Here is a 15,127-nt window from a genome sequence, read left to right on the forward strand (position 1 = left end):
TTTCTTTTTCTGACGTGCAAGTATTTAGCACGTCAGAAAATTTCTGACGCGCCAGTTTGGCGCGTCAGAATTTTCTGACGTGCTATTTTTTAGCGCGTCAATTTTTTGCCACGTCAGAAAATGCTGACGTGGCAAAAAATATGCACTGTTTGCCACGTCAGAAAATACCTATTTTTTTGTAGTGATAAACCTCTGTTTGAACCCAAAACTGTGTGGTGGAGTGTTGGATAATTTAGTTAATATTTTAACACTAATTAAGCTATCCTTGTGTGAGCTTCCTTTGGAAGAGGATTAGAGGAATATTGATGTCCTATGGACCAATGTGTAACCATTTCATCCTGCACCAAAAAAGAGTCAATTCTCTCGATCCCAAAAACTGTGTTGCAGTGCCGCGTCAAAGTTGATCAATAAGTACTTGCCATCTTTTGATCCTTTAATTTGATATACTGCTGTACAGTACTTATATAGTGAATGGTAGTTATTTCTTTTATTATATTGCTTTATCTACATACTCGTGCATGCACATTTTATGCCATAAACAAGCAATAAAAGATCCAGTCCAATATAAAAATCAAAATGAATAAGGGAATAAAACTCGAAAGTAACTTTGAAGACCTCTTAACATATCTTATAGTAGCATAAAAGGCAATAAAATAAGATCCTAGCCAATATCAACATCACAATCAAAGTCATTAAGGAAATACAGTCATTCCCATAGAAAAGAGGTGGCCAACGAGAGGAAATGGTTGTGCGTTCACCCCTTTGTTCTGTTTTTTTTTTTTTTTTTTTTGAGGGGAAACGAATGATTTCATTAAATAACTGCCAAAGATTCAGCCATTACAATGTCCCTAATACAAGGGGGAAGCGTTGTGAGCCATAGATGGTTTACATTCTCAGAGACTGCCATTTTGGCTAGCATATGTGCAGCCTCGTTTGCCGTTCGCCGAACATGGCAAATCTCCCATGAAGGACACCCCTTTAGCAGCTCCTTGGTCTCTTCCACTATCACACCATACCTGGTACAGTTTCGTTCTTCTCTCTTCATAGCATTCACCAGTTCAAGAGAGTCACCTTCTAGGATTACATCCCGAATACCCAGCTGGCCCATTAGCATTACCGCAGTCCTTAGTGCCAGAGCTTCTGCTATCCCTGGGTCGCACACATAAGGCTTCGTCATACTCTGGGCTGCCAAAACTCCTCCAGAGCCATCACGCACCACAACGCCTGCACCCATCAGCTTCCTCTTGGGGTCTAGAGCCGCATCCCAGTTTAACTTCAGCCTACCGGTGGATGGTGGTTTCCACTTCTCCATTATTTTCATCTTTTCTTTTTGGGTACCATTCCGCACACCACTGTCAACAAGTCTGTGGAACTCCATTTGTTCTTTGGCTAATTTGTACACCTGAGTCGGATGAGTGAAAGAGCCCTCAAATATTACTTTATTTCTCCGTAGCCAAATCTGTCGGGCGACGCAAGCAGCGAGATCAAAATCTTCTTCCGGCAACCTCTCCCACATCTTCTGCAGGATACTACTGAAACCTTCCTCGTCACTGCTGCTTTTTTGTATTCGGACGCTTCCTTCCAACCAGACATCTTTTGCTGCCGGGCAACTCCACAATACATGCCCCACCGTTTCCACCTCCGTCTGGCATAGAGGACATATAGGGCTGTCAACAATTTTCCTCTTGAACAGATTTTCATTTGTCGGCAGAATGTTGTTGCAGGCTTGCCACATAAAAGGGGAAATTACTCTCGGCCCAGAGATTCTCCAAATGCGCTTCCAAAGTGGAGTTTGGCTATCAACCGAAGAGGAGCTACTGGCCATTCTATCTTTTAGCTCTTTAGCCAAGTGATATGCACTTCGTACCGAAAATTCCCCATTTTTATTTCCTACCCATACAACCCGGTCCTGCTGTGAATTGAAGCTCAGTGGGATGCTACAAATCTGGTCCGCCTCCGTTTCCATAAAGGTTGCTCGGATAAGAGGAATGTTCCACCATTTTGTATCATTGTCAATTAAGTCACATACTCTCGCCGCATCCCCTAAAGAATTCACCGGTGATTGGATGGCGTAGGTCGTTGGGGAATTCAGCCATCTATCCCCCCAGATTTTAATACTCCTCCCATCACCCACACGCCACACCAGCCCTTCATTGAGTAGGTATTTCGCAGCCCAAATGCTCCTCCACACATACGACGACCTTTTGCTTTGCGGGGCCTCAATAAAATTGCTAGTGGGAAAATACTTCTCCTTCAAAATTCTGGCCACTAGAGATTCCGGGTTTTTAAGTATCCGCCACCCTTGTTTGGCAAGCAATGCAAGATTAAAGCTTTCTAAGTCTCGAAATCCCATTCCTCCCACCTCCTTTGCTTTCCCCAACTTGTCCCAACTCATCCATGCCACCTTTTTATCATTATCTTTATGTCCCCACCAAAACTTTGCCATCATTGAATTAATATCATGGCATAAAGTTTTTGGGAGCAAAAAGACACTCATTGTGTAAGTCGGGATAGCCTGCACGACCGCCTTTAATAAAATCTCTTTCCCTGCATGAGAGAGGAATTTCTCTTTCCATCCCTGCATTTTCTCCCAAATGCGCCCTTTGATTCCCGAGAGGGAGGTCACTTTTGATCTTCCAATAATAGCCGGTAGACCCAAATACCTCTCATATCGTTGTGAGGAATTAATGCCAGCTATTGTGAGAATGTGATCCCTCACAGCCATATCCGTGTTTTTGCTGAAAAATAATGATGTTTTCCCCATGTTTAGTTTTTGCCCGGATGCTTTCTCATAATCTTCTAGCACCTTTTTAAGGCAGTACCATTCCACCACATCCGCTCTACAAAAAAGTAAGCTGTCATCAGCAAAGAACAGATGTGATAATCTTGTTCCCCTCCTCGTAATTGGTAGCCCCGTAATTCCACCCGCTCTATCCATTTTATTTATTCCAGTGCTCAAACCTTCCGCACATAAAATAAAGAAATATGGTGAGAGCGGATCCCCTTGTCTCAAACCTCGGCTGGGACAAATTCTTCCATAGGGCTTTCCATTGATCAAGATAGAATAACTCACCGTCTTGATGCAGGTCATAAGCAAATTGACCCACCTAGGAGCAAAACCAATCTTATTCATAACTGTTTCCAGAAATTTCCATTCGACTCTGTCATAGGCCTTACTCATGTCCAATTTCAGAGCCATATATCCCTCCTGTCCTTTTAACCGAGTATCCATGGTGTGTAGAGCTTCAAAAGCGACAATCACATTATCAGATATTAGCCTCCCTGGGATGAACGCACTTTGATTGGGGGAAATGATGTCCCCCAACACTTTCTTCAATCTGTTTGCTAGGACTTTTGCAATTAGCTTGTAAACGACATTACAGAGACTAATTGGCCGAAACTCCGTAACGATGGAGGGATTCTTAATTTTGGGAATCAATACAATATAAGTTTCATTAATAGAATCCGTAAACACACCCCCATTAAGAAAATTTAAGACAGCTTCACATACCTTCGGGCGTACAGTGTCCCAGGATTTTTGGTAGAAACATGCAGCAAAGCCGTCAGGGCCCGGTGATTTCAGAGGCCCCATTTGCATTAGGGCCGTGTCTACCTCTTCCGCCACAAACCTCCGCAGCAACCAATCGTTCATTCCTGGGGTTACCCGTGCTTCTAAGCCCTCTAAACATTCATCAATACCCCTTGGATCCTCAGAGTGATACAGTTGCTTATAGAAATTTTCAAACACTTTGGCAATATCCTCCGGTTGGGTCCATTCTCGCCCATCTGCATCCCTCAACCTTTTGATGTGATTTACTCGCTTCCGATGACTAGCCCATGCATGAAAAAAAGGTGTGTTCCTGTCTCCTTTCTGATACCAATGCTGTTTTGCCCGTTGTTTCCACTTAACATCTTCTTGTTCTAGCAAATGTTCAATTTCGGCTTGTAGCATTTTTATCTCCTCTTGATCCCCCCTCCCATTCCTTTGTTGTAAGAGAGCAAGGAGCTTTGTTTTTTGTGCCACCTTTTTGCCAATGTTACCGTGTTTGTGCTGGCTCCACATTTTTAGTTTCCTTTGACATTGCTCTAGTCGGTGTTGCACGTCCTGCATGCTGTCTCCATAGGTCTCCCCTCCCTCCCAAGCTTCTTTTATAATATCTCCACATTCTGGATCCAGCCACCATCTATCTTCGAACTTGAACCCCCTAGCTCCGCCTATGCCATGCATTTGTTCTTTCTCAAACTTTAACAGCAACGGGTTATGATCCGAGGTCCTGGCTGCAAGTACGTGCACCTCCGCCTCACCATGTAGCTCGCACCAAGAGCGGTTTGCAACCGCACGGTCCAGCCGCACTGCTGTATTTTCACCCTCTGCACGCTTGTTCGACCAAGTATACCGTGGGCCAATGAAACCTAGATCACCAAGATGGCATTCCTCCAATACCGTCCGGAAATCTGCCATTTGCCCCTCCCTTCGCCGCAATTCTCCCGTTGTTTCTTCTTGATGGGTAATTTCGTTGAAATCACCAATGCATAGCCAGGCGTCCGGTGCATAGGTTTTCAAATGCTGCAACAAAGCCCATGATTCCTTTCTTTTTGATATGTTCGGATGGCCATAAAATCCGGTGAGCTTCCACGGAGTATCATTCCCATTCCTCTTCACAATAGCATTGATATGCCGTCGTGAATAGTTTTGTATTTCTAGTTCATGTTGTTCCTTCCATAACAAAGCAATTCCTCCACTTTTACCCACCGGGTCCACCGCAAACAAACCTTCAAAACCAAGCTTAACTCTGATCCATTCCATTCTTTTCTTGCTACTAATCGTTTCAATTAGAAACAAGAAATTGGGTTTCTTATCCCTAACCAAATGGCTAAGGTCACGAACTGTCCGGGGGTTCCCAAGCCCCCGGCAGTTCCAACTTATAATACTCATTGCTCCTGGCGGGGCTGGTTACCAGCCACCGCCACAACTTGATTACTCTCCTTTTCGTCAAGCCTTCCCTTCCTACATTTTTTCCTGTTATCATTCACCCCACTATCTGTCTTTTCAGCATTGTTTTTCCTTTTCTTATTCTCCTTTTTCTCCTGTTGTGCCCGTTCATTTTTCCCCCCTGCACCACGAGCCTGGCGCTTCCATTTTCTCACTGACCCGCCGTTCACACCCTCTTCCGTCTCCCCTCTTTCTTCCGTCTCCATTGCCGTGGCATGTGCAGTTTCCTCTTTTGATTTTCCATTCAATTCTGTTACCGTTACCCTCTTTCCCACGTGCTCCTTCAGCTGTAAAACAGGGCCTCCATCTTCCTTAATTTTGTTTTTTTCCCCCTTACATGTGTCCTCCTCTGCGTGCTTTACCAATTCTCGCTGCTTGGGTGAATGCATGTTATCACAAAAGGCAACTTCCTGTTGAGCCACGTTTGCACCCACTTTTCCATGTGCGTTAGCGTCTCCTGCCATATTCCTTCCCCGTTCCCCCATTAAGTCCTCCAGCTGGTTTATCGCAGAATCTTCTTCTTCATTAATATTTGCACCGTTCCTCCCCTTATTTTGGAAAGAATTTCCAATTCCACTCGATTCTCCAGAACCATAACGGTTCGATTGACTAGGGTTCCCCTGATCTCCGCGACTTTCCTTCCATGAGCTGGATCTTTTCCACGATGCGCCGTCAGAATTTCGACCGTCGCCCTGAAACTGTGCTCCACTCCCCGCGCCACCCATTCTGCCGCGTGGCTCCTCCGCCCTGATCCATACCCCCCATGGTTTGGGCCCATCCCCCTCCTTCTTCCGATAGGATTTCTTTACCGGACACCCTTTCTCCCCATGCAGAATTCTCCCACATTCGAAGCAACAATGAGGAAGACGTTCATACTTAAAATAGACCCAATGATCTTTCCCTCCCACTGATAACATGCGCCCACGTTCCAATGGATTGTAAAGATTAACATTCACCCGGATCCTCAAGCACCGTCCCCACCCACTTCCGTCTCCGGCGACATCAACATCTTCTAGCTCTCCCAGTGACTCACCTATCTTTTTGCCCACTCCTTTGTTCATGCAAATTAAGGGCATGTCATGCACTTGGATCCACACAGGGGAATGAGAGAATATCATCTGGGCCGGAGGTACATCTCCATCAAATTCATTAAGAACAAGAATTTGTCTATCGAACGACCATGGTCGCCCTTCCATCACCATCTGCTTGTCCTCCATATTCTCAAACTCAAAGACCCACACATTATCCTGTACTTCACTGAATATCACCGACCCCGCTGTACGCCAAATCCGCGATAGCACAGTTTTGAAGGCTTCCTTATTGACCTTCTTGTCTTCACCAATACGACCCACTAAACACCGCACTCCCTTTTCCCGATCAGTCACCACATCCCCTTCAGAGATATTGATCCCCACTTTCTCGCCGCCTATGAGAGACATCCTCCCGCACATATTCGCCAAAACCTCCTCCATTCTGTAATCTAGCAGCCAGGCCCTTCACTCTGTCTCCAGAAGAAAGACTCTACCCTCTATCCTAGTTATCTCCAAGAGAGAAACTAGCGAGGACTATCACCCCTTTGTTCTGTTAATTAACATTGTCGTAATTTCCTACTATAAATAATTGAAGAAGTATATATAACCGGCCTACTTCTGAAAAGGTTTCATACGACTTAAACGATGATATTAAGGGTCAAATATAATTTTAAAATATAGTCTTAAAAAAATATATTTTCTAACAACCAATCTATAACTAATTTTCAAATTATTATATAAAAGGGAAAAATGCAGTTTACCCCCCTGAAGTTTCAGGAATTTTTCAATTTTAACCCAAAAATTCAAAAATTGGCAATCTACCTCCATGAAGTTTCAAAAATTGGCAATTTAAACCCTCTGTTTAATTTTTTCGTCAAAATGGACGAAAATATATGAAATTACATCATTACCCTCAGACTTTTTTTAAAAAAATTTCGTCGAATTTAACAGAAAAAATAAACGAAAGGTTTAAATTGCCAATTTTTGAAACTTCAGGGGATGTAGATTGCCAATTTTTGAACTTTGGGGTTAAAATTGAAAAACTTCTGAAACTTCAGGAGGGGTAAACTGTATTTTCTCCTATATAAAAATATACTTAGTTTAGTACTTAGTCATATTCAAAAAATTATAATATAATTTAACTCAAAACCGACCCACAGAAATACATATAGTCAACTTTAAACTCATATTGCACTACAATAAAACAATTTTTTTTTTCTCACTGGCGTTTTTTGACATGGCATTTCTAACGTGTGTTGAATGTCAGGTATATAGGAGTCAACAAATTTGTTTTCCTAACGTGTTACTGTTTAGCACGTTAGAAAATTTTCTGACATGTTAAAATATAACACGTCAGGAAATTTAAAAATTAATTAAAAAATTAAAAAAAAAAAAAAAAATTTTGGAAATTTTTTTTTCAATTAAAAAATTTATTAATTTAATTTAATTTAATTTAATTTAATTTAATTTTGTGTAATTTAAATGAAAAAATTTTCTCTGAGAAATTTTTTCCTTTCTCGCGGCATGTCTCTTAGGGCCCGTTTGGGAGTGCGATTTCAATAAATGCGATTTTAAAAATTGTGTTTTTAAAATCGCACAAGCGTTTGGTAAAACATACTAAAAAGTTTTTTTTTATGAATTGAGTGTTTAGATAACATTATCATATAATTACAGTTTCATGACCAAATTACCAATAAGGATGAACAAGACAGAGAGGATGAAGAAAAAAATAAAAAGAGAAAATAAGGGTTTTAATATATTTTAGGTGGGTATTCTTGGTATTTTTTTCATTCCCGTTCTAAAAAAGGTAACTATTGAGCCAAATATCTTTTTAATAGAAGTCAGGATTTTGTTTTAAATTCGCACTTTTTCAAATAAGCACTCTATAATCAGCTTATGAAAATCGCAAATTTTTTTGCGATTTTAAAATCGCAATCCCAAATACCCTAAAGTTGCGATTTGGTTTAAAATCGCAGATTATTTTAAAAAAAACGCACTCCCAAACACACCCTTAGCTTCTTTTCTCAATTTTCTCACTCTCTCTCTTCTTTTTGATCTCCATTTTCAAAATCTCAAACCCAAACCGAAAAAATCTTCAAAAAATCGAAAACCCAAATCAAAAAATCAATCTGAAAAATCAAAAACCTAAACATCAAACCCAACAAATCTTCAAAAACCCAAAAAATCTTCTTTTCTTCTCTTCTTCTCCTTTTTTTTTTTTTTTTTTTTTCCTTCTGGTTCTCTTCTTCTTCTCTTCTCCCTTTCTTTTTCTTCTTCTCTTCTCCTTTTCTTTTTCTTCTTCTTCTTCTTCTTCTTCTTCTGCTTTCTTCAATCTGTTGCTTCTCAATTTTTTCTCTTCACCTTTTCGTTTTCTTCTTCCTCTAGAGGTAGCTGCCGTGCAGAGAAGGGAGATTGAGAGAGGAGAGAGAGAGTGTGGGGAAATAAATGAAGAGGGAAAGAGTATGAAGAGGAAAAAAGTTGAGGGGAAATAAGAAGAGGGAAAAAGTTCAAAATCCCGCCTATTTTTTTGTGACATGTCAATATTTAGCACGTCAGAAAATTCTAACGTGCTATTTTTTGCTATATCAAAAAAATATTTTCTAACGTGGAATTTTTTGTCGCGTCAGAAAATGGTGACGTGGCAAAAATCATGTACTGTTGTCACATCAGAAAATGGTAATTTTTTTGTAGTGTTGTTAAACGAAAGGGGCTAGGTTTTTGGCTCAATCCCCCTCCTATTATTGTCATTTCTTTAGGAAATAAGTAATTTTCTTTTCCTTTTTTTATTTTTTTATTTTTTATTTTTTATTTTTTTTTAATCTTGTGGTAAACGTGCAACTAAATTAAGTTTTCCCTTGAATCTTTGTTAGATCTAAGAAGGGAATCTAGATGTTTGTTTAATTAATAATTTTTTGAAATTGTGTTTTCCTGATCATGACAAAAATAAAACTAAAATGTTTGTATGATATATGTATATATATAAGGAGAAGAGTTACATGTTTCTTCAATAACTTTCTCAACATGTTCATGAGATTACCATCGAGCTTTCCCATGGAAATAACGATTTCCACCTCCTCCACCACCTCATGTTGCCTTACGCTTATCTGTCCAAGAAGGGTAGTTTGGCCACAGCATAGAAGAAGCAGCAAGCAAAGCCTCCCAATAATCCCGCCCTTCATGATCATCTCAAAGTTGAATGAGTTACAACAAGTGCATCCATGGCGATCAGCTCGATCAGTACCATCCCAGCATTTGGGACCTCAAACTCATCGAGTCCTTAAGCCCACCTACACTGTAAGTCCACTTATATTCTCACATTTTAAATCACTGCTTATTTCAAAAATACTTTTTAATTTAATTCGTTTAATCAATACTTTAACATCACATACGTCATCTTGTAGTATGAGTTGTATGGTACCCGATTGGAGGAGTTGAAACGAAACGCTAAATGCTCGCTGATGTCCACCAAAGACCCTTGTTCTCTAATAAACCTTGTTTCCACGATGCAGCGGTTAGGAGTTGGTTACCACTTTGAAAAGGAGATTGAAGAGGCTCTTGCTCTTTTATACTCAAATCTCACTACCAATCTTCACACCACTGCTTTGCAGTTTCGAGTTTTTAAGACAACATGGTTTTTCGATTAGCTCCGGTACTGATGTCATAGTTTCACCAAACCTATATGTTTTTCATTTTGTTTCTATGAAGCCTTTCTGAGTGATTTTGGCAAAACATGCAGATGTGTTCGACAAATTCAGAAGCAGCGATGGGAGATTCATGGACAACTTAAGCAGTGACATGGGGGGACTTTTGAGTTTATATGAAGCCTCTCATCTTGGAATGCATGGAGAAAATACTTTGGAAGAAGCCAGGGTTTTTAGCATCCAAAATCTGAAATCATTCATGGGAAATTTTGACAGTGATTCAGCTGAGCAGGTGAGACAATCACTGGAAATCTCCCTGTATTGGAGGATGCCAAGAGTTGAAGCTCGGAGCTTCATTGATGTGTATCAAAGGGATATGGCAAACAACTTGACTTTGCTTGAGCTGGCTAAGTTGGATTTCAATTTAGTGCAATACGTACATCAACTAGAACTTAAAGAGTTAGCAAGGTAACGTTTACTTTCATCCATATGCATGCTTTCATGGAAGACTTGCAGAAAGATTGACATCTTTGAAATTTGATTCATATATAGGTGGTGGAGAGACTTGGGTTTTAAAGATAAGCTACCCTTCTCAAGGGACAGGTTGATGGAGAATTATTTGTGGGCGATGGGGATCATTTTCGAGACCCGGTTTTCCAATTGCAGGATAGGCCTCACCAAATTTGTATGCATATTATCAGCCATTGATGACATGTATGATATATATGGATCGCTAGATGAGCTTGAATGCTTCACTGATGCTGTGGATCGGTATAACAGAAGCATGATTATACAAGTTAATTTATTTTTAATTTGTCCAAACCATCACTTGGATCATAATATATTTTTCCTTTCTTTTTTTTTTTTTTAATTTTTTTGAGCAGATGGGAAATGGAGGCAATGGAGGATCTTCCAATGTACATGAAGATTTGCTATCTTGCCATACTTAACATTGCTAATGAAGTGGTCTTTGATGTTCTCAAAGATCATGGCGTGAATACTTTCCCCTACATTAAGGAAGCGGTAAGCCAAAAACAAAATTGAAGTCAATTGTTCAATGCATGCCGTTGTTTTCATGGCAGTGGGCAAATCTTTGGCGATCATATTTGGTAGAAAGACGATGGTTTTCAAGTGGATACACTCCAACGCTGAACGAGTACTTAGAAAATGCATGGATTTCTGTGGGTGGTCCTTCAGCCATAGTCCATTTTTTTGTTCTGCTTGGGTGCACCATATCGAAAGATGCACTTGATTCCTTCAAGCATGGCTCTGAGCTTATACATTGGGCATCCCTCATAACTCGACTAAGTGATGATTTGGGGACTTCAGAGGTACGTCTGCTACAAATTGTTGCAATTGATGAAAGCTATTTCTTGCATGAGAAGTTAGTTTGATTGGTGAATTTCTATTTCTTCTGTGATCATAGGCTGAAAGCAAGAGGGGTGATGTTGCGAAATCCATAGAGTGCTACATGGTACAAGAAAGTATATCTAAAGAAGAAGCTCAAGATCACATAAAGAGATTAATCAACTATTCATGGAAAAAGCTGAATGAGGAGAGTGCCAAAAACTCCATGCCAAAGTCCATTATGTCAATAAACATGGCGCGTACTGCTCAGTTTCTCTTCCAAAATGGAGATGGTATTGGGACATCAACTGGGGTGGTTAAAGATCATTTGACCTCGTTAATTGTCAAACCTATCCCCTATTGAACAAATATATTGTGACGGACCGTGTGATAAGCCAGATCCAGATCCACCATGCCTGTCTAAGCGAAGTAGTTAATTCTTTTGGTTCGCGAATTGTTAGTGAATAATTTGAATATCCTACCTTACTCAATTAAGCACTGGAAATTTGTATTTATAAAATATATTCTGTTGTACATTTGAGAACTACATTTGAAATATACAATTTATCTAAGAAGATAAGAGTCTACAATTGAGGAGATGAAAGACCTAATCTACTGTAACAACTTTATCTATGATAATGAAACTTATCTAAGATAACAAGTTTATCTAAGTTTAAACTTGTGATTATCCTTTACAGTATATAAATTTAAGATACAAAAATAAGTGTTTTAAGTGCCGGTATTTACCGTCACTTAATTATGGACGTTTAATTAAGTGTAGTTCACTTAGTTAAGCACCCATAAGTATGGCGATCGATTGAAATCATACACAAGGATGATACAAAATACATAGAGTTCGATCATTTTATGATCGATCGGACTAGTGCATAAGGATGATATAAAATCTATAGAGTTCAATCAATCATTTGATTATATTCCAATCAATTGAACTAGCAAATTAGAATGATTCAAAACCCAAAGAGAAAGATCGATTCTTCAATTGTGTTGAGTTCCATCATACGGCCACAATGAATCCAACTAGTGCATGAGGATGATTCTTTAGTCTACAGATCAGTTCGATCGATTCTTCAATCGTACTACAATCAATTGAATTTGTGCACCATGATGATTTTTCAATCTAAAAAGTTCGATCATTTGAGAATATCACGACTAATGCATCATGCATGTGTGATATGTGTTCAGAAAAAACTGATTTCATTTGTGTTTTTTTTAATAATTTCTTATAAAAACTCTAGTCCTATTCGTCCTTATAATATAGTCTCTATATTTTTTGCTTCCCATCTCGCTATCAATTTTTGCTATAATTAATAATTACAAAAAATAATAAATAAAAGCAAAATAATATTAGAAGGGAAAACAAACCTCACCATGCTGTAATATACACCCTCTCTCTTAACCAAAACAAAGAAAGATGCGTGAAAGTTTTTACCCTCTGAAAGCATCTCCAGCAACAAGATGATTTTTGACTTTTGAGTCAGAATTCGAACAATTTTTACCACTTTGACAAGCATTACAAACTGAGTTTCTTTCATGGGTGACTGTTTTATGGCCTTGCTTGCTCTAAGCCCATTGTAACAGAGATTCCACAGTACCCACCAATGACACCAGGCTAATCTTGCCAAAAGAGATTGGACGTGTGAGTCTGTGTTGATGGAGCTACCTATTTTTCAATGAATGGTGAGAAACAATCCTGGGCAGCTGGTGTCTGTTAAGGTATGTAATCAAGAGGACATAGCAGACATGGCATATGTGCCAACGCATCAGCCCACTATAACCCATGCAATTATGGAATGCACAGCTGCTGCACATGCAGGAAAGGAAAGGAGGGTGACAGCTATTAAAGATGACAAATTGTCTCCAACACATGAAGAGGTTACCAAAGATGTGTCAATCACAGATTGTGTGCAATAAATATGTGGTTGCACAATGGCTACACACACAGGAAAGGAAAGAAGACCAAATCAAGAAAAGGAAAATATTCTCTATTTTGTCAACACATCAAAGAAGGAAAGAATATCAACTCTCTTATGAATGTAATTGACAAAATCCAAAAATGTATATTTGCACGTTTTTTTCTAAGACTCTACGCTGTATAAATATTGGTATGTATCATTGTATTATTCATTTAATAAAAATTCTCACTTCTGTTTTCTCTTTTCTCTTTTCATGGTATCAAAGCCTACCATAGGATGAATGGAGGTTCATAGTACTACTTACCTCATGACAATGACCAAGAAAAATACTAGCCTGCACGTGAGGGAGGGTGTTGAGAAATAATCACAAATTGTCTATGGACAAGATCTTGGGCATGTTTATAAGAAATGGACAACCCTCTCTTATTGAACCGATTTTATAAGATAAGTTAGGCCCACGAATTTCTTCATACTACTTACCCCATGACAATGACCAAGAAAAATATCTGCCTGCACGTGAGGGAGGGTGTTGAGAAATAATCTCACATTGTATGTGGACAAGATCTTTGGCATGTTTATAAGGAATAGGCAACCCTCACTTATTGAACCGGTTTTATGAGATGAGTTAGGCTCACGAATTTCTTCATGGTCTCAAAGCATTAGGCAAACACCACTTTTATTTTCAATCAATTTCCTCATGGCTTCCATCAGCTCTTCTGCCTTGATAAGTGTTAAAATATATGTATTTCAGCCCCTTAATTTATATTTGTTAATTCCTTAATTTTGTTAGTTTGTACAATTTTATTTCATTTTTGTATTTTTTTTGTTTTATAGGTTTTTGGAAGAAAATAAAGCACTCTGGAAAGTTCGAGCATAAGAGAAAAAATTGGGAAAAGCTAGAGGTTTTGGACCAAGCTCTTGACAATGCGATTGATCGCACTAGACCTGTGCTCGATCGCATCAACGCTCGAGCATCTAAACCAAAGAGTGAGCGTAGGCTTGCACATGCGCGCACAAGAAGAAGCATCAATCGCAACTGTGATCGAGTGTAGAAGGCATACGATCGATCGCAGGTGTGCGATCGAGTGCACATGGGCTAGGTTCAAGCAAACTCAGGCGCTGGAGAATATTCAGACATGCGGCAAGACTCATTTTCCTTCCCAAAATAGGTTTTCATAGTCCTAATTGTACTAGGACTAACCCTACAAATTTTCTAGGTTTAGTAGTGATTCTAGGATTTATTAAGGCTTATAAATAGACCTCTTAAACTCTAGGAAAAGGTGTGGAGAAAAATGCACAAGTCTGGAAAGAAACTGAAGGCTAGATCACGAGGAGTTTAGGTTTTTCTTCTCTTCCACCTTTTATTTTGTTATGTAGTTTATATTTTAATTGGGGTTAGATTGAAGCCATAATCATGTCTTTTTAGGATTGCAATATTGGTGCCTTTCCTACAGATGTATTTTGGTGTATTTAACTTGATTATTTCCTGTTTAATTAAATTCGTCATATGAATGTGTGTGGCCAGCATATGCATGTGGTATAGATTAGTTATTTAAGTCAATTTGGATGATCGAGTCTTAGGCTTAATAGAGTGACAAAAGAATCTCCTCACGGGTTCTTGGGGTAATCAACATGGGGAACTGGGGATATACACCCATGCCCTAGGCCTCATGTGTTTGTCAATTTTCATTGAATTATGCTTTCTAAAAGAACGACTTAGTATACATCCATGCTAAATCCTTTAAGAAAGAAAAAAATTAGAGTATACATCTATATCTAATTCGTTGTTTAGGAAAATCTATCGCTTAAAGAGTATATACCCATGCCATTAGGTTGTCAAAAATTAAATATACCAGTATGATTGACGCATTAACATATTATTATCTTAATTAGTCGAATTAGTGGTGGATATCAAAACCCTAATCCTTTTTAGTCTTAGTTTATATTTTATTTTGTATCTTTATTTTAATTCAATCGTGACTATTGAGTTTTATTTGTTAATTAAATAGGAAATTACTTATAAGCATAATTTACCAATACTCGTGGGAATGATCTCGTATTTGCCTGCTATACTACCGTTTGATCTTATGCACTTGTGAGTTAAAACGTACCAAGTATTTGCTGTTAATTTAGGTTGGTATTTCGCATAACAAGTTTTGGCGCTATTGCCGGGGATTGTGT

The 15,127-nt window shown here is 39.0% G+C and overlaps 1 pseudogene; it reads left to right on the top strand.

Annotated features, from left to right (window-relative positions):
- Positions 1-9,075: 9,075 nt before the first annotated feature.
- On the top strand, positions 9,076-11,376 carry LOC132181646 (probable terpene synthase 9; annotated as a pseudogene).
- Positions 11,377-15,127: the final 3,751 nt, after the last annotated feature.

Source organism: Corylus avellana, chromosome ca5 (assembly GCF_901000735.1).
Source record: "Corylus avellana chromosome ca5, CavTom2PMs-1.0".
Taxonomy (NCBI): domain Eukaryota; kingdom Viridiplantae; phylum Streptophyta; class Magnoliopsida; order Fagales; family Betulaceae; genus Corylus; species Corylus avellana.